Genomic DNA, 19,802 nt, shown 5'->3' with positions numbered 1-19,802 from the left:
GTTTTCAAGTAAAGGCTTATGAAACTAACTGGTGTAATAGGAAAACTTTAGTTCCCGTTAGTTGATAGGTTTCATTAAAAAAAATGCCGCTGAATCTGTACTTTCATCTTCTGGTTCCTTCGGTATGCTGGAAATGCTCCTGCCTGTGTGTATAGAAATGGGATGAAGAACTGCAGATGTTTGGGGAGTGTTGTAAAACAAACAAAAAAAATTCCCAAGAGAGTAAACTCACCACCCCAAACAGGAAGACTTTCTGATATTGCCTCTATTTATGCCTCTCCAAACTGTGGTTTGGATGGTCTCCTGGTGGGAGATGCCCTTGTTCAAACCTCTCCACATCCTCTTCTGCGCGTGGCATTTGTTCCCTCGCAAGGCTGAAAGATGTTATTTCAGAAATGTCACACTCTCCAAAAATTATTTTATTTGTATTACTGAGTTCTGCTTTCTTAATTTTTTTTCTAAATTCCTGAATGCTCTCTGGTAAGCTGAAACTGTATTTTTGACACGTGACCCATTTACTAAAAATAAAAAGAAGTCATCCATCTCTGCTAAATACTTCCCCAAACCCCCGTAAATAATTTCTAGTACTGGACTTCTTTGCTCTTTTTGATTTGTGAGAGAGTAATTCAGGTTCTGTGAACTCTGTGTTCCTGAAAAGCTGCCTATTCTGCATTCCCTGTACAGACAGTCCATATTTATCCCCTGCTTGTTCTTGTACCAAATTTGTCTGCCTCCTTTCCTCAGGGAGAAACTCCAGGTTGTGTCTGTGGTCTTCGGAAAGCTCTCTAAAATATTTAGGAGTCTGAAAATGACTGACAGTCTCTCTGTTTCTAACAGTACAAACTGGGGATATTGGGTTGGTAGGGAATAAATATAATACTTTTTCACTGTGCCTGTATTTAGTCTGTACGCACATTTTTATTTTTTTTTATGGGGACTTTTGGCATAACTAGCTGGCAAGGAGAAATAGGTCTAGTATAATGATCACTTCACACTTGCCACAGCTCTAATAACACATGCTACAGTATACTGTGAACCTTACAACCCCTGGAAAAAAAGCTATGGAAATATACAGTTGGAGAAATAAAGCAAGATGTTGCTACCACCTTGCAGTAAGCGTCACTGTAATATGTGAATAGTGGCATTTATTTCAAAAAAATGCAGCCTGATTAAGATCCAAGAGTAAATCTGCATTTTAAATGCAAATAGCTGTCATCTCAAAAACTTAAGAACTTGCCAGCTGTGAAGAGAAACTCCCCCACCTTCCCCCAACTACCTTTGCCCACCGAGAAAAAAGCAGTCGTGGCAGTGAGTGAGTGTGAAGGACTGGACAACGTTGAGTCTTTTAGTCTTCACCTCCCTCTTTTTCTCTAAAATGAGTGGGGTTTTTCTTTCAGAGGCTTAAGGGGAAAACAGCATCTGAACACTGAGGCAAATACACTTTACCAAAGGACTGCTCGTTGCATGTGAAATAGTTTTACGGTGTAAAAACTATTTGTTGATGTGCTTTCAGAAGTTGTCGTTTCCTCTGAGAGGTCGCAGGTAGAGTATCTCTTCGAGCTCCAGGTTTGAGACACAGGGACGATGGCAAACTGATTTTAAAAACTGCTTTTACAATCCATGTTGATAGGCTAGGCTGTTGTCAGAAATCCGGGAAGATTTCTGAAGCAGTTTATATGATCACGGGTAGATTGCCTTTTCTCTCTCTCAAATTTGGAAGGACTTAGCCTAATTTTCTCCTGAATTGTGTGCGACACCATGTTGACTTGGGCTATTCCTGGTGGTTTGTTTCCAAAGGAATCTGGTGGTCCGCAGCCTCCCGCCATTGCGACCCCAGTGCTCTTCAATGCTGGGAAAATAAGGATGTGGCTGATGAGGTGAGGAATGAGAAAGGGCAGATCCGGCCGTGTTCCTCGTCTCCTTTCAGGCTGAACAGAACAGAACATCACAGCCAAGTTCTGCTGGTGAAACCTGCCGCGTTCCCGTTCAGCCTGTCACCACGTGTCTGGTGGTCCAGGCACCCCGTCAGATCCCTATGTAGGAGGGCCTTTACTGTGTGAAGTACAGAAATCTTTTGCACAAACCCTTTTGTTACAGTTTGCAAGGCTGAAATGTATTGAAGTGGCATATGATCCTGTGTCTCTGCGCTGCGGTGACCGACCTAGGTGGCAATGGCAGTCAAATTGACAGCTCTCTTATTTATTGTGGGGATGTGGTTGTTGACTCCCGTGGGTTTGTTATTACGCTGTCGTTTTATGTTCCCTTGTTTTTTTGCTGTAAGTCTTTGCTGTTTGGGGCAAACAATAGGCTTATAGTAGAGAATCACGTAATCTTTGAATCGTGTAATTTTTCTAACAATGCAACAAGATGATTTTATGTTTAATAGTATATCTACGACATCAGAACCCAGACTGTGGACATCCGGACTTTCCTTTTTCTGTATAATGCCCTGTAGAGGATAGTTGTCCGGGTGCAATGCCATGCTGACCTGTGTAGTTGGATGGATAGTCTAGGCCAACTGGATAGAAGACGCCAGGCTGGGGAGGACCTGTCTCTCTCTGAAGGACAGCATAGCTCCGGCCTGCAGCCATCTGTGTAGCCTTGCCACAGCAGGCTTGATTTCTGTGCTCCCTACTTGCCTTTTTACCTGCACAGACGAAACTGCTTACAATGATCTCTGCTGAAATTAATAGAATTATCTATTATATTTCGTTATCTCTATACATTCAAAAGTGCTTTTGAGTTCAGAAATGTGTTTTCTGTGGTTTATGGCTAATTCAGAAGTCTAGCGGTCAGAGAGACTATTGTTTTAAGGCATCATACATGTTTCTTCATATTGTACATCCGCTTGCATCAATAGCTGTTGTCAAACCAATTCCTTTATGCCTTCAAGGTGTATGGGCCTTTTGGGTTAGTTGTAAGACATCAACTATCAGTATTTATTTACATGGACACGAGATAAAATGGCAGGTTAAAGTAAGATTGATAAATTGCAACACTGCAAAAATATAAACTGGTGAGATTTGTACTCAAAAATAGGACCAGTTTTCCCATCAGAGGAAACAGTAAGAGAACTCGGGGGGGGGGGGGGGGGGTGGTGTGTGTGTGTGTGTGTGGTGTGGAAGGAGTGGCAATTGTGAGATGCTGTGAGTAGAAGAAGAATTTATTTTTTCAAGGTAGTAATAAGTTGGTTATACCTAAGGGAAATTTGTTAAGGAATATGATTCACTTTGGTCACCTTGGAAACAAGCTGTTCATCTGTCAGTAGATATTTGAATTATTATTCAAATATTTTATTATTATTATTATTATATCAACATCATGACTAATCAGATGTTTTAATACGTGATACTGCAACAAATTAATTTACTGACACAGAACCAAACACGGACTTTAGCATATGGGTGATAATACCCTGAATGTGCTCTTAGTATTTACTAGCCAAGTCTTAAAAACTCCCTGTGACTGGATGAAGATGGATGCTTTTGCATTTTTATCTACTTTGTGTTAGCGCTTATCTTTTGTTACTGATTCCTGAACAAATTGCAGTATGATGTCCCTTTAATTATATGCCTGTGCTTAGGATGCCCAGATAGAGACTTCAGGGTGTTCAATTGTGAAAGGATGCCTTTATTTAAGATGAACATAGCATGCACAGGGAACGTAGCCCCTCCTGCATCTGCCTGGGGGAACCGAGGATTGTTTTAATTCACGTATATATGAATATGTGTGTGTACACCAATTTTTTTAAATAGTACAGACGTCAGCTATCTGTTGGGCATTTTTTATCAGCTGAAGATTTGGCCTGCAGAATTTCTAGTGCACCTCATGAGCCGAGTCTTGTCCTTGAGGCAAAGAGAACATCCTCTACCCATCATCCTTGGGATGATGTGTCTTCCCTGTGTTTTAAGTAATAGCAGATTTATGGGGGATTTATCAGAGTACAAGAATATAGTACCTAGTTGGAAGACAGCAAGAAGATTCGTATAACCTAGAATCAGGGCAAATTATATGCTATGTAATTGTATTTATAAGAAATTCATATCAGTCTTCCTTTGGTTAGGAGGTCTTTATGCCACTGTGTAAACCTCAAAATGATGTAACCACAGCGATTTCACTATTCCTGTATAATATTTTTCTTTCATGTTCTCTCTAAAACTGTTTTAACAGAATTTGGTTCTGGGATAATTTTGCAAGGTCAAAGCAGCATATGATTTTACCCTTCCAAAATCGTCGTGAAGATTCAGAAGCAGGGTTCAGAGCATGTGATACGTTGAGGCAAATGGCACGTGCAGTTAGATAATTTAAAATTAATAAATAGAAAGCTATTCAGAAAGGACTGTAAAAATGATGGAGGGATTGTAGGAACTGATTTATGAGGCAAGACCAGAAGTTAGATATGTGTAGCTTGGTTGAAGGGATAGAATGAACATAACTGTCTTCAAATATGCGCATGAATAGTCAGAGAGCAGCTTTTTGTGAATTAAGGATTGTGGACTAGACAAAAGAAGCGTTTTAGGGCTGCCAGCATAATGAGAAGGTAGGACTAAGGAGTATAGCTGTTAAGGTTTCTGAAAAACTGGAAGGTAAATAGAAACTGATTGTTGAGGAGAAGTTTTTCTATCTATTCAGCTTTGTTAGGCCATAGGATTGATCAGTCTATTGTGTCCATATGTTATTTCACTTATTTATATTTGGGTTTGTGAAAGCACTACAGGAGGATGAGATGCTTTTCTTTATTGGAAGAAGGGGGGTGATGTGAAAAAAAAGTCTTTTTTCTTAATCTTGAATATCAAAGTTTTGTGAGAAAGCACCATGTGCTCTGTGTACGAATCTTGTTATTGTGCGTTACTAATTTTTCCTGGACATTTATTTTAACCAGGAATATGGATGCAGTCTAGATACAGTAGTTGCACCTTTCCTTTGATTTAGTAGAATGTCAAGTGAATTGCCTCAAAAAGGCTGGCAGTTGTGCTAAATGATGTTTTTATGCCTCAATAGGGTTTCAGTACATCACTCGCCTTAATGAAAAACAATGCCTAACAAATTAAAATTGCATCTATCAGCTGTTAAAATTACAGTTAGTAGCATCATTCCTACAGAACTTAAGTAGAGTGGAAACTTAAAAAAATCTTGATTTTGCCTTTCCATCTTAAATGGGTCTCTGATTCTTCATTCCTTAGTACTTAAGAGATACCAAATACGGTGATATAATTGTTTAGATTACTTTTTCACAGGCTAAAGGAAGTAGAATTCTTAGTTTGAAATGATAAGTAAATGAAGTGGGTTGACCATGGCTAGCTGCCAGGTGTCCACCAAGCTGCTTTGTCACTGCCCCTCCTTAACAAGACAAGGGGAGAAAATACAGTGAAAAGCTTGTGGGTCGAGATAAGGACAGGGAGATCACTTACCAGTTACCATCGTGGGCAAACCAGTCTCGATTTGAAGAAATTAATTTACTGTCAGTCACATCAGAGCATGATAACAAGAAGTAAGAACAAATCTGGAAAACACCTTCCCCCTACCCGTCCCTTCTTCCCAGGTTCAACTTCACTCGTGATTCTTGTAGCTCCCCACCCTGAGCAGCGCAGGGAGACACGTAATGGGACTTACGGTCAGTTCGTAACGTGTTGTCTCTGCCGCTCCTTCTTCCTCACGCTCTTTCCCTGCTCCAGCATGGGGTCCCTCTCACGGGAGACGGTCCTTCATGAACTGCTCCAGCGTGGGTCCCTTCCCTGGGCTGCAGTCCTTCAGGCGCAGCCTGCTCCAGCGTGGGTCCCCTGCGGGGTCACGAGTCCTGCCAGCAAACCTGCTCCAGCCTGGGCTCCTCTCCCCACGGGGCCGCAGGTCCTGCCAGGAGCCTGCTCCAGCGCGGGCTTCCCACGGGGTCCCAGCCTCCTTCGGGCATCCCCCTGCTCCGGCGTGGGGTCCTCTGTTCCCGGGCTGCAGGTGGAGATCTGCTCCCCCGTGGAGCTCCCTGGGCTGCAGGGGGACAGCCTGCCTCCCCGTGGTCTTCCCCAGGGGCTGCCGGGGAATCTCTGCTCCGGCACCTGGAGCACCTCCTGCCCTCCTTCTGCACTGACCTGGGGGTCTGCAGGGTTGTTTCTCTCGCATATTCTCACTCCTCTTTCTGGCTGCAGTTTCTGTGCCCCAGCACCCTTTTTTTTTTCCGCCCTTCTTAAATCTGTTATCCTAGAGGCACTACCACTGTTGCTGATGGGCTCAGGCTTGGCCGGCAGCGGGTCCGTCTCGGAGCCGGCTGGCATTGGCTCTGTCCGACATGGGGGCAGCTTCTCGCAGCTTCTCACAGAAGCCACCCCTGCAGCCCCCTGCTACCAAAACTTTGCCACGCGAACCCAATAGAGTAAAATAAGTGAGTTTATTTTCTGCAGGAAGTCATGTGGTCTAAGTGATCATGGCATAACTTCTGAAATTGTTCTCGTCGTACATTTTCTCAGCAGAAGGATCGGTTCTGATTAAGGTTTTGAGGAGGAAAACCAGCCTTGCATCATGATACAAGGGCTTTGTCTGTTGTGGAAATTGAATGTTTTGTGTTTGTCTCCTTTCAGTTATACAACCACCTCAGTCTTGTTTTACAGCCCATCACTAGGAGGTTTAGCCTGTCACCTTTGTTTTCTATCTGTTCCCATGTATGGTACTCCTTGGACTTGTTATCCTAACATGTAGACTCTTCCCTTTCTAGCTCAGTTTAATCTCTTTTTTTCATCTTTTCCCAAATCTTAAGGAAATGTTTGGGTTTTTTTTTTTTTTTTTTTTTTTTTTTTTTTTTTTTTTTTTTTCCCTTCTGTTAACATTGTTACTCTGAACCTGTTTGGAGATGCTCCCTCTGCTTTCCATCGAAGGCACACATTATGGACGGAAGTAACAGACAGCGGCTTCTCCCTTCGCTTCTCCTTACACCAATCCTAAAAGTGCTGTTATTCCTCTTGTGAATCAAGAGGAGGTTTTCCTCTCTTTGCCTTCGTGGAGGCCTTTCTGTGCTGCTGTGCAGGGCTGCATGTGTGTTAGAGGTTGTGTTCTCTACTCCTGTGCTTGCCTTTCTACTCAGTTTTTGCTAGCTGCTGGTGAATTAACCAGGTGTCAGTCTGTTTATCCTTTTACTGAAAACTCATTGCAAGTATAGGTTTTGCTGTAGACTAGCTGGTAAGAGACATTTTTTTGACAGTCATTATCCTAGCAATAGCAGCTAGACAAGAGAGCAGTTTAGGAAAGCAGAGGATACCCAGGATAGGGACACATGAACAGAGCAGAGATTAGTGGAACAGTGTACCTTAATCCAGGACATTGCTAAGGGAAGAAGTGTGAATTCTTTTTTTTTTTTTTTTTTTTTAACACCTTTTATCCAAGATTCAAGGGTCATATAGTAATCTGCAGTAGCCAGGTCTGTTGGGGGACCGAGTTAAACCAGTGCCTGCTTAGCGCTCTCCTCCATTCCTGGCAGCTACAAATTGGTATTGCCTATTATGTGCTGGTATAGACATGTTGATTTGCAGCGATTTGGGCTTTGTATTCTCAGAAATTTTTTCAGTAACACAAATGAGAAACTTGTGTTAAAAAAACAAATCTCTGAGAAACTTCAAAGTAGGGTCTTTATAATCTCATGAATTCTATGTGGGGTAGCTTTACTTTGACAATCACCACCTTCTGTGTTTTTAGAAGTCTCTAGCAATGGTGGTATGTTTTCATAAAGCAGATAACGTCCTCTCTGGCTGTGCTATGCGGGTGACTTCATGCTGTGTGTTGCAATGTGGCTAGGTTATGTTGCTGTTAATAAAAAAGGAACAATAGCTTGAAATGTGTGTGGAGAGAAGAGAAAGTATTGGAAAGCGTTGGAGACGAGGATTCTTTTGCACTGATTTTTGATATTGATTTTTCTATCCACAGCTTGTCTAGTTTGGCTCTCTTTATTTTATTCGTAGTTAATTTACAACTAATGTAGAATGACCAAGGTAATCAGGCTGGAATTTTGCTTCTTAGTAGAGATGGTGAAAATGCATTTTAGGTATCTATAGATGTCTCCATCCTTATATTGATAGTGGAAGCTCACATTGTTTTCCTAATGGTTCTCTCCAGGGACAAAACCCATGAAATTTTCATCAACAGCATTCTAAAAGTGACTGTTTTGCTTTTAAATAAAACTTAATCTAGCTTAAAAAATTGAGACAGAGCACAGCATTTGAAACCAGTAATGCTGGTGGTTCAACTCTCCTTTTCTTTCTCCTCATTCCGCATGAGACCTTTGTTGATTCGTCGTCTTCTGCAGTGTGCAAATACGTGTATACACACACTATTTGGTAGGTTGGTTCAAAGCCCATTGAACTCATAGTGTCTTTCTCTTCACTTTCACAAGGGTTACTTTAACCTGACATATGCTTCTGCTACTGCCCTGCTGTACAGCCCTGTACTTCACAGAGAATTTTGCTGGGTTTTGAGACAACTGCTTGTAGTCAGTAAAAACCTGTCTTGGTCATACTAGAATGGGGACTTACTACTGATAACATGCTCTGAAATGTACATAACGGTGCTGGTAATAACACAGTAATTTAATATCACGAATAACAACATAATGCTGCCTCTGTTCCTGACCTCCACTCCCAAAGGTCAGGGTGCTGTGTACTACAAATTAAAAGCCTGCTTCTGGAAGAGTCTCAGAAAGCTTGTTTGCAGAAAGGCTCTTTGCAGGAGGGCACGTGCCTGTTCAAGATCTTCCATTAAAACATCAATCAAACAGCAGACATGCTCGCAGATAGCTTACATGGCTGGGGAGGATTGGGTCAGCATCTCTCTGCTCCCTCCTTTCTTTGTGCTCTAACCACTGGTCTTAGTCGAACTTGAGGGAATCTGTGTGAAAGAATTCCTCGGTAGCTGATACTGATAAAGGAAATGTGAGTAAAGACATCATTGACTCACTATGATGATAGCGGATATAGTAATTTGGATGCAGAGTTATTAGAAATGAAATAGTAAGGACCTGCATGTCCCAATTTCATTTTTTTTTAACTGTAGCTAAACTTTGACTATGTTATCAAAGGGGAAAGCATTAAATCACCAGTTGAGTTTCATAGCCAAAAGCAAAGCAATTAAAATAAAATTTCATACTAAGTGTTGAGGGTTTCTAAGGGTTACTAAGTGAATTAGGGTTGCAGGTAAAGAATATTTTTATGATAATCTGTTGGACACCCCCCCCCCCCCCCCCCAAACTGTTCCTCTTGTTTAGCCCACCTCAGGTTATGCCGAAGGAATGCAGTATTGTTGCAGTCTCCAAACCAGAAATGCCTCTTTCAGTAACTAGTGCTATAAATCACACCTGATTACCATATTTGCTTGGATGAGAAATGCATCCTGCTCTTTTCAGTTATGCCAATTAAGGTTATGTTTATAGGGAAAAATATTTATAATATCTAAAATTAGGTGGTTTTCTTCTGCTGATGTTTGCTTACGTATTTATTTTTACGTTATAGGTTAAATTAAATTTAAAAAGGCACAAACAATAAGACTAGATTGTGTAGCAAGGATGTAGATCAAAGGTGTTTAGCATGGCTTAGAGGGATACTAGGAAAGGAACTGTTTCGCAACGATCAATAACTTTCATACCTGAATAAGATATTTGTCTCTAATCCTCTGTGGAACCTGATTAATAGAGAATAGTCTGGACCCATGAAAATAAAATCAGTAAATTCTCTGTCATGTGAAACTACCTGGTTTGGTTTGCGTGGCATTGAAGAGGCATAGCTGCCAACGTAGCGATGGTGAGGAGTCTGCCACTTGAAGTTCAATGTTTAAACATGGATTTTTCAGCAGAGTTGGATAGAGGAACGAGATGTGATGGAAACAGGTGAATAACGAATGGTTGAAAAGATGCTAAGGGAGTACATTTAGGAAAATGCAAATAGCGTTGCGAAGGCCATAAATAGAGAAGGCAGGGCACAGTGAGTGTTTATCAACATGGGACAATATTTTGCCATTACCTGTGTGCTGCTTTGCACTGCACAAATGGTCACCGAGTGAACAAATTACGTCAGTGTGACAATGGTGGAGTATTAATTTGGTATGATTTTTTGCTGCTAACATATCACATGTCTCATTTATTATAACAGGATATATTAAAAGTCATTATAAAATGCAAGACCAGTAGTTCTCCAGGAACTATAGGTTTTTTCAGACATGGCAATGACACACCCCCGCCCCGCCAAAGGGAAAAAAAAAAACCCCAAACCCAAACCATACAGTTTTCATCAGCATTTAATTTTTCAGAGAGATACAATGTCCTTCAAAATGCCCCAGTAAAAGGTTGCAGTGGGCACAGGGATTCTAGATCAATTATACGGGTAGCCTTCTACAATTTATCATTTGAAGATAGCATCTGTGTGGATTTGAAAGAGTAAGCCAGTCAATATCGCAGGACATAGAAGGAGACAAACTGGGTAAGAGTATCAGGGATAAAAATAGAACAGTGAAGCAAAAATTGTGGATGATGGTATGAGACAAGTGCTGATGGTACCAGCTATTTAATGTAATTGCTCTCAGTATAGTGGCATGAAGAAAGAATTGTTCATTTTGATATAGTAATCCATTGTTCACCCTTAGCCATTAGTAAAATCAGATAGAAGGGATTGAAAAGGTAAGGTATTAGCTGAATGAAAATGGATATAGTTATTTCAATGTGTCGCATTTCTTGGTTAATGCGGGTGACTGGAAGATTAGAGAAGAACATCACTGCCCTCACCTCTTCCTTTCCCCTCTTCCCCCCGTATAAGCATCCCCTGTTATCTCTAAGAATGTTTAGAAAGATTAAAACATAATGATAAATAAGGAGGTGAATCTGTTACGGAAATCTGACATTCCTTTTCCAACAGCAGTGTTTACTTCATCAGTGCTTACTGAGATCCGAAAGGAGTTTCTTTCATAAGTGAAATCAAAGCCAAGACAACCAGGGCTTTGGGAGTACTTTTATGTAATCAGTAAACTAGAGGCAGTCTTTCTAGGGAACACAGCTATTTTTGTAAGAATGAGGTGATTGTATTGCTTTGTTTTCTAATGGGCTGTAATATATTTGGGAGCAGTAGTAGCATAACCTTTTACTTGTCGTAGACTTATGTAATGGTAACTCCTACAGCCAAGCATGAAGTAGTTAGATTTAGAATGAATTCTTGTACATTAAGAGCCTTTGAAGAAGAAAAATGGGTGAAAGAGTGGTACTAAATACTAAGGGAGAGTAGTCCAGTTGAATTTATTACATATAACTCTTCCTCCTCCTGTCCCTGTAGTAATTTGTTGAGGTTTCTATCATAAGTTCTAGTCAGGGAAAAGCTGTTAATTCCCTCCGTGTCCCAGATAGGCAAATGGTATTGCACTGACGAGCACCTTATAGGTGAGGGAATAGACTTCACGGACCCTCACATTTTTGTTGATCTCTATTGGATTCATTGGAAGAGCATGGCACAGATCAGACACCCTTGTCCTTCTACTCCGGGTTTTAGCAAGGGAGTAATGGAGAATAGTGTCAAATTGCCGATTCCAAACTTTTAAAGCTCGCAGTTGCCTGGAGATGGGCTGTGCTGACAGACTACGACAGTATAGGTCACAATTTACATTTTGGCTTATCAAATCGTCTTTGGTGGCAAGAATTGTCCCGCATATGCCTTGTGATGAGCCTCGTTTTTTCACCGTCTTCTCAAAAGCCTGAGATACCCAAAACATCTCCTGCTTTAGGGAAAGATATATAGGATGCCTAGGGAGGAATGTCATCATTTTCTCACAGTCTGTTGCCTGCTGCGGGATCGAAAAAGCCAGTGGCTTTTCGTGTTTTGTGTACTGTTTCATTTCTGGTGAACTGCCAAACATGATTACTGCGGTGAATTTAAGTAGTATTTTCTTCATTGGGATACACGTCGCTATGCCCATGCAAGCATTTATTACATTTACAAGGGTGAACCTTGGATACCCCCATGTTGTACTTAGCGGTTTTGTAGGAATTTTTATTTATTCCAGAATTAACATTTGGAGTGAAGCTTTAAGAAGACTTCTATTTGGAGAAAGGTAGCATGTACAAATATGATTATTTCTTAACTTTGAATAAGTATGTGTGATGGAGGAAAGAATTTATAATGTGAACTATTGAACACACCACCTCTAAAAAAAAAAATAAAAAAATCAGCAAACGGTTTTTGAGCTGTTTTTAAGACAAAAACTAATATGAAAGAACAAGGTGACAGCATCATGGGACTTAGAGCTACATGGGTTTATTTCTAATTTCATATTTTTATAAGAGAAGATTTCCACATGCATCATATTTGAATTGAATTCCTTTTCTGAGTTTATCTTTTATCTTTCTCTGAATTTAACTCTTACATATTGCAGCGTCCTTGGCAGTACTGTCAAGAGTATTGCTCTGACTATAGATAGAGATAGCACAGATCCCTGCTGGCTCGTTACATAGTTCTGTTTTCGAGGGATACGGTGATAGTTCTGTAACCCATGAAATCCCCTGTGTACTCTCAACCAAAGAGTGGACAACTTCTCCTGCTGAAGGCTTGCTCTTGCAAAGTTCCTAGAGCCAACAACTCCTCTATGGCCAGCACCAGCTTGTTTGGGATTAACTCCATTTTAGTTGAAGTGGTCCCATTCTAATCGGCAGCAGCCACATCTTACTCTTTACTCTTCAGAGGGCTTAATACAGCTTGAGAGGACATAAAGGTGTTCTTTGTTTTTTTTCTGATAGACACCAGGTCATTTCCCTGAAATATAGAATTCTTTCTTGAAGTACCTGCTGGTATTCTTGAGTATGTTAAAATACCTAGGGGTGACGAAGAACCTCGCAGCAATAATGTCCGTGACAGGACGTAATCAATGTTCCTGGGAATCCACGAGTCCCCTTATAGCAGAGTGTCCTCAAAGACATTGGTCTGTTTTGATTTGAGTCCAAGAGGCCAGAGAGTAGCTGGAGAGCAGAGAGGGTGGCACTGACTTGAGTAAAAGTTCTGAGTCCTGCTGGCCAGACAGACTCCGAAACTGCCAAGTAGCTTGCTCATTACATAGCCTCTCATAAGGCACTTAGTGGAAGAGCAAATTAAGCAGCAGCATCTTTAAAGAAAAGTCTTTACACCCACTCAGGCACGCTGCTCAGTAGCCCATTCTGCTGCCGTGCATTCTGAATACAAGTATCTGTATATTTTCAAAGAATAATTAGAAAGAAAAAATTAAACGGCTTGAATAATCCTGGATAAAGCAATCTTTCTTAACTTCAGTTAAGTTCTGAACACCATAGCGGCTGTTATTATACAAGAAGAATCTTGACTTGTTTTTGCTAGTTGCTTTGGCATGTTTGAGCAAATGACTGAGCTGCTGCCGTTAGCCAAAACCTGTTCCCCCAAATGTTTAATTCTGCTTTTTGTGATTATTTTTAATCTGTCTTCTCTAAGCTGCATTATCATATGTGAATTCTGGCCACGTATTTTTTAAAATAACTTATTTGCAACTGTCAGAGATACCATCCCTAAGAGCTATAGCTGCAAACGTTTGAAAAAAAGTAATATTTAGAAGTCTGTGAACATTTTCTATTAATGTATTTATCAAATGAATGCACTCATTCACTTAGGGTTAAGAAAACATCTCCTTTCTGTTAAAAACACCACCACATTACTTGTATTTTCTTTAATGCTAACTTTCCAAGTTTCCAGCTTTCTAACCGAGTTAAATGATCTTCTACAAAAATTTAAATTTAAATAAACTGTTTTTATCCTAAGAGATCTCAAGGCTTTTGAGGACCATCCCCCCAAACCAACCACACGGACATTTAATAATGCATTGTAAATTGCCAGCATAAGGATGGAAAGCACAAGGGAGAGCGGAACTGCAAATTTTCAGTTCCCCTTTGAGAGGAGCAGAATTTAGTAGACTAATAAAAGGAAAATCTTCTCACTTAGAGGGACTCTAGACAGTCCGGACAGCAAGCTTTAAAGAGTCTGGTGCTGTCTTTCATGATAGGGTTGTGATATTTTGAGGAATGATGACCCAAATGACTGTAGGTGAAATATCCTGGCTCCAAAGAGTTGGTCAGATCATTGGAGACTCAGCTTATGAAAAATTCTTGGGTTTTTTATTTTCATTTTTTAAGGCAAAAAATTGTAACCTAAAGTAAAGAGACTAATGATTTGTGTGTTATTGTAAACATTAACAAGGATGCATGAGGGGAAGCTCATCTTGTACATAGGCGATATTTTAACGTCTAAGGCTGAATTTCACCAGAGCGGATTTTGGAAAGCAACTGCTTTTCTGTATGACTGCAGGACGGACTGTTTACTAATGTAGCTGAGAAATAAGTAGGAAAGGGGTGCTAATGTGATCTTTGTTAGAGAATGACCAGCTGCTTTCTTGCATGTGACTGGTAAAAGAATTTAAGCTTACCAGTACTGAAATACAGAAGAGGAAGGTAACTTCACTTGAGTTTTTATTTTTGTCCTTCTCAGGAATGTTATGTTAGTTTGGGGCTGGTCTTCACTGGCAAGTATGACTGTTCAAGTGTGATTTGCATGTGAGTGTGTGTTTTAAAATATTTATTTATTTGTTTGTTTGTTTAACCTGATAGTTATAGAGTTGTCATCCCTAGAGGGGCAGTGAAATTGATAGAAAGCAGATTTGGAATATTGATACTCTTGTCCCGATCGTAAAGTAGGTATATCAACGTAAAGCACTTTTACGCTGTGCCCAGAGGAAGAGGCTGCACCATTTTAATGACGCTCTAAAAGTCAAAGTGATAGCATTTCCTGATGTTAGTATATTGATAGTTATTTGATTGCTCATGGATTCCCAGGTGATGTTACACCAACCCTAGTTTATGAAGGCATTTTTAGCTAGTGGTTTATTTAATGACATTACAGTAACATTTCTTAGCCTTAGGAAAAAAGGGAAATTTTCCTTTGGCTTATCTGCTTTTGTCTGGGTTTTTTTCCCTGCCTCTGACCAGGCAGCAGCCCCGTCCTTCTAAGTCAGAGGAACAGAGAGGGTGGCCTGTGTTTGCACTGCTGCCCTGCCTTGGAGGAGATGAATCGCTATCAAGGAGTCCAAGTTGGTAAACGGTTTTAAGGTTAGCCTAAATATTTGCAGCCAATAATTAGTCTTTTCTTACTCGGGCAACTGAGGGAAGCTGAGCCGCTGCCAGCTTGCAGGGAACTGCTGACTCCTGCCGTCTAATGCTTTGTGGCTGCCTGAGGGGTAGTATTGCACAATTTGAGAAACCAACCCTGTGCTAAAGGTAAAAACCAGGTATGGGGTATGTTAGACATATGAGAAAGAAAATAGGCAGTAGGAGGGTAAAAAAAAAAGGCGCGGGGGGGGGGGGGTAAGCAGAGCTGAAGTCGAGTGAGTCTGGCAGTGGAAAGGAGATAAGAGCAGGAGAGGACAGAATCAGGGAGGATTTGGAGAACAAAAAGTAAATATAATGAACAAGGAGCTGCTAAGTCAGTGGAGGGAAAATAGCATGTGTTCACTTTCGCGTAAGCATACGGTGATGGAAATTTCAGGACCTCTCGTATGCTCCACTGCTGTTGTGCTCCACTGTTTTGGAAACTTTGTTTATATGATTCCATCAGCTTGTGAACATATTTTAAGATTGGATATTATTTAAATAACATCACAGGTTAATTTGACATTTTTAAAAATCCTGATTATTTAGACCAGTGTTTAATACAGTTCCAAGTCAAGGCATAGTATTAACTGGAATCAAAAGAGCGAAGGGGGATTTACCCCCCCATTAATAATGTTTTCTAGTTGGGAGTCATGAATTAGAGATCAGAGCTTTCTGCAAAGCTGGTGTTTTTTTTTGTTTTTTGTTTTTTTTTCTTTCCCCGTCTTTGATTTTCTGTCTTTGCTTCCTTACAGAGTGCTTGAAAATTAGAATTAAGTTTGGGAAAATATGCTCCCCAACCAGAAAGCGAGTAATTGGGAGATAGTTACAAATGGAGTAATTGATTCTGATATTTAGCAGATTTCCAAATACATCATCTGTTGGTGCTCCGGAGTGCTTCATAGTTTGTTTCGTGTTGATTTGAATGTTATAGTTTAGTAGTAGTTAAACTACGAAGCCCTGAACAACAGGTGATGATACAGCTAGTGTCCAAATGGAGTATTATTAAATGCATGCAAAAAGTGGTCTGCAATTCCAGAGGCAGAGTGTGCTTTGTTTCAAGATTGTTCACTCGGGGTTATTACAGGACTAACAGTTTAAGAAGTAGTAGGTCCATTTTGGGTGGATGGACAAAATACCCATCGCCGTTAACAGGAACCGTGCCCTTTTTGCAGCAGCGGTTAATTTGTTTTGATGTGACTTGTTGGAGGGGACAAACATTAAAAGATGCTCTACTTGTGATTTGGTGTCTCATTGTCATCTTTAAATAGTATAAATATTTAGCGATAAGATTCTAAGTCGGGCGTGAAAAGAATTCAGTGGTTTGTAAAGTTTCTAAAGTACATTTGCAGATGAGGAAATCTCTTTCACCGGCCACGGGTTGAACACCATTTGTATTGCCTTTCCATCCCATCTTGTTTTGCTCGGTCGGTTGGTAGGAGGTGATCGGTGCCTGCTGTGCAGCAAAAAGCACGTCAGGCGCTAAGCTGGTAGCTCCGCTGAGATACTTTTCTTGAGTTTTGTCCCAGTGTACGCACAGCATCGCTGAGTGCGCTGGCGCAGATAATAAAAGATAATATATATGTAATTCCCCATAAGATCACGACCGTTATTTAGAACCGTAAGGAGTAACGGTGCTAACTGATTAGCTACGGAGTAGGTGAGTACTGCAGTAGAGAGAGCTCTGTATAGGCAATGAACCTTATTTTGCTGACTGCTAAGGAAACACTTGAACCCCGTAGAATAGCACTCGCTTACCAAACCAACCCACCCTGTAATGTAACGGTCCTTACTGAAAACTGAAGCCCCAATGTCTTTGTTGTTGCAAAGAGCTGGTTTATGTAGATGGAAGCTGGTGATATGTGAATGAGCATTATGCTGTGTCAAGTCTCATTTTAAAGACCATAAGTATACCTTTTTAAAAGAAAAACAAACTACTTCACCAGTCTAGAGAGAAACATAAATCATGTATTTTTATCACCTCAAAAGACCGCTAGAAGATGAGCTCTAATATTTCAAATGCGACAAGCAATCTATACATATGAATCACAATTTGAGTTCCATTACAACTGAGCTGATATATACCACTGTGTGCTTTATGGATTTTACTCTAACAATATTAAGTAAAAACCCAAAGCTTTTTGTGATGAATACCTAAGCTTTTACAAGAATTTGTAGAATTGTGGTCCAGAACAACAGCTTTAGCATTGCCCTACAGGCTTTAATAAGAAAATACTCTTGCCGGTTTTGACCTCTCAATATTATACTCTGTAAAGGAAATGTGTGTATCAGTAGAGGGCTGCTACTGCAAAAGTAAAAGATGCGAAATACTGAAAAGGTTGAGAAAGGAGTTAAATAAATGAGCAAAGTTTGAAGAGAGGTATCTTTTGTTCCTTCTGCTTCCTTTGTTAGGCCCAGTCTTTTTCTTCCTGGACTCAAGGACTTCTGCGGAAACTCAGTGTCAGTTGTACTCAATTCCTCTATTTATAGTCAAGTCATCACTTGAAGTCCGTAGTCTCCTTTTGAGAATTTCTCCCACAGCGATATTTTCATATAGGTTGTGAATTTTATTTTTATCTCTGGGTATTCTCGTATTTTGTCTTACGGTAAAATGGGCCTGCCTTGCAATGAATCAAAGTTCCTTCACCTTTAAGACTTTTAATCCTCTCCCTTCCATTTGGGGGAAGAAAGAGGAGTGATGTCCAGCGAATTCAGTGAGGAAGATGGAGGTAGAGGGTAGCGCATAAGGTAAATTTTCAGGTGAATTGGTTGCTGTTTTGACACTCTTGCTTTCTTTTCAGACATCTTTTCATTCCTTTCCCTTTTATGCTAGAGAATTATTAGATATGCAAGAACAAAACTCCTCAAAGCTATGCTCCAAAAGCCTATTAAAAAGAGGCTGCAAGCAGAACAGTGTGAACACACGTCAACACCTGAGCGTTTCCCAAGTGGCTCCAGCACTCAGTGGTGTGATAACAAGACATGTGGGAGGATTTTTCTTGGCTTTTATCTTCCATATATTGATGCTCCTGACTTTTGAAAATTCATTTCATCAAGTGGCACTGCAACAGAAACAACAGAAATGCAGGAACGAGATAGTTCAAGGTGTTTGCAGCGGTATACAAAGTCTTTTGCCTCCAGGCCATCATTTCTAATTCAGCCTGAGTTGGCAGCAGTCAGAAATCACTGCCAACTGACAGCTGTTTGGTGGCCAACACAAAGTGATTTAGCTAGTAGTTCCTGCTGGACAGATGTCCGTAGTATAGAAAGTGTGAGTAGAGCTGGCATGTGTTTCGTTTTCAGAGGCTGGAAAATGTGGGTGTATTTCAACCGCAGCTACTTCGGTTTAGGAAGGTTAAACAGGATACCCGAATTTAGGCAATCAAGAACGCAGCATGTGCAAAATTAACTTCTCCCCACACCTTTTGGGGTTAAATCCTGACGTTATGGTGCTAACCCCTCGTAGCACTTCCATTGTGTCTCCATAATAAGCACTGTGTGCTGAGGGAGAAGGGAGACGGTAGCTTGGTCTCTACAGGTGGCTCTGCAGAGGGACGCGGTAGGAGACCACACTGTGGGGTGACCAACTCATCTGTACCCCACCGGCTGAGGAAGCTCTTCAGCTGCGTTGTCAATTAAAACCTTTCCTAAGTGCGAGCAGTTGATAACAAGGAGAAAAAAAATTGGTCTGACTCATCTGTCTTTGTGTGGACATATGTAACACTAGAATTAATCTTTTGAAAACCATGAATTACTTTATGTAAAATCTGTGCTACTAAGGGGAAAATCTGTCCTGCTGAGAAAAAAAATAAAGAGAATTCTTCAGTGTAATACCTGGTTTTGTGGGGAAGGAAGGGGGAAGATTTTAACAGTTTACAATATCACAGAGCTGTGGGATATTTAAACAGGCAAGTAAATTATAGGTTTGAATCACTGTTGTGAAAACAATTTTGAATAGTGGATTTGCAGCAGCAGTAGAGATTGCTCAAGCAAACAGAGATACGGGGTCAAGTTTCTACTGCTCCTTAGTTATCTTTTTTTTCCAGTGGCGTGATGTAAAGCAGGCTTAGAATGGGTTTAGGTGGCTGGCTTAATCTTCCGCTTGTGCGGGATGTGGAAGTGGCACAGGGCACCGTTCAGTAACTCCAGAAGTGCGTTTCGGGGACAGGGCGTTGTCAGGGCACTTGGGCGAAGCTGGAGGGCTGGAATACTCTCCGATCAACTCGGCGGTTGAATCTGCTACATTGCCCTGACAAACATTGCCATGTCGTATCTGTCCAGCACTGCAACTGATACCGTGCTGTACAGTTACTACGCCCTCATGCTTTTAGTTTAGCAATGAGGCAGAGTTAGGATTTTCAGTGTTGCATACATCTGACGCTATTTTATGCGTTCGAAAACTCTGCATCAGGTTTTTCTTTCAACGTTGTCACGGAAAACCCCGAAATGTATGTGTTACTTTTCCAGACTTAAAAAAATCCAGGATTTTATGAAGAACAGTGGAAGGAACCCATTACTATGATACAAGAGTTTTCTAGCTCTATTTTAAGGAATACTTTTCTACTAAATTTGCCTTGTTCTTTAATGCTAGAGTTAAACCAGATTGCCTTTCGAGTTGTAAATGGAATTTATTTTCTCTTATTCTAATATTGTGTCA

General features: G+C 40.7%; 1 protein-coding gene across 2 annotated transcripts in view; it reads left to right on the top strand.

Moving 5' to 3' along the window:
* NELL1 (neural EGFL like 1) overlaps positions 1-19,802 on the top strand; it is a 299,533-nt gene that overhangs the window by 127,316 nt on the left and 152,415 nt on the right. The gene's annotated exons all lie outside the window — the stretch shown is intronic.

Source organism: Accipiter gentilis, chromosome 17, assembly GCF_929443795.1.
Source record: "Accipiter gentilis chromosome 17, bAccGen1.1, whole genome shotgun sequence".
In the NCBI taxonomy this organism is placed as follows: domain Eukaryota; kingdom Metazoa; phylum Chordata; class Aves; order Accipitriformes; family Accipitridae; genus Astur; species Astur gentilis.
This window is presented reverse-complemented; position numbering and strand designations above follow the sequence as displayed.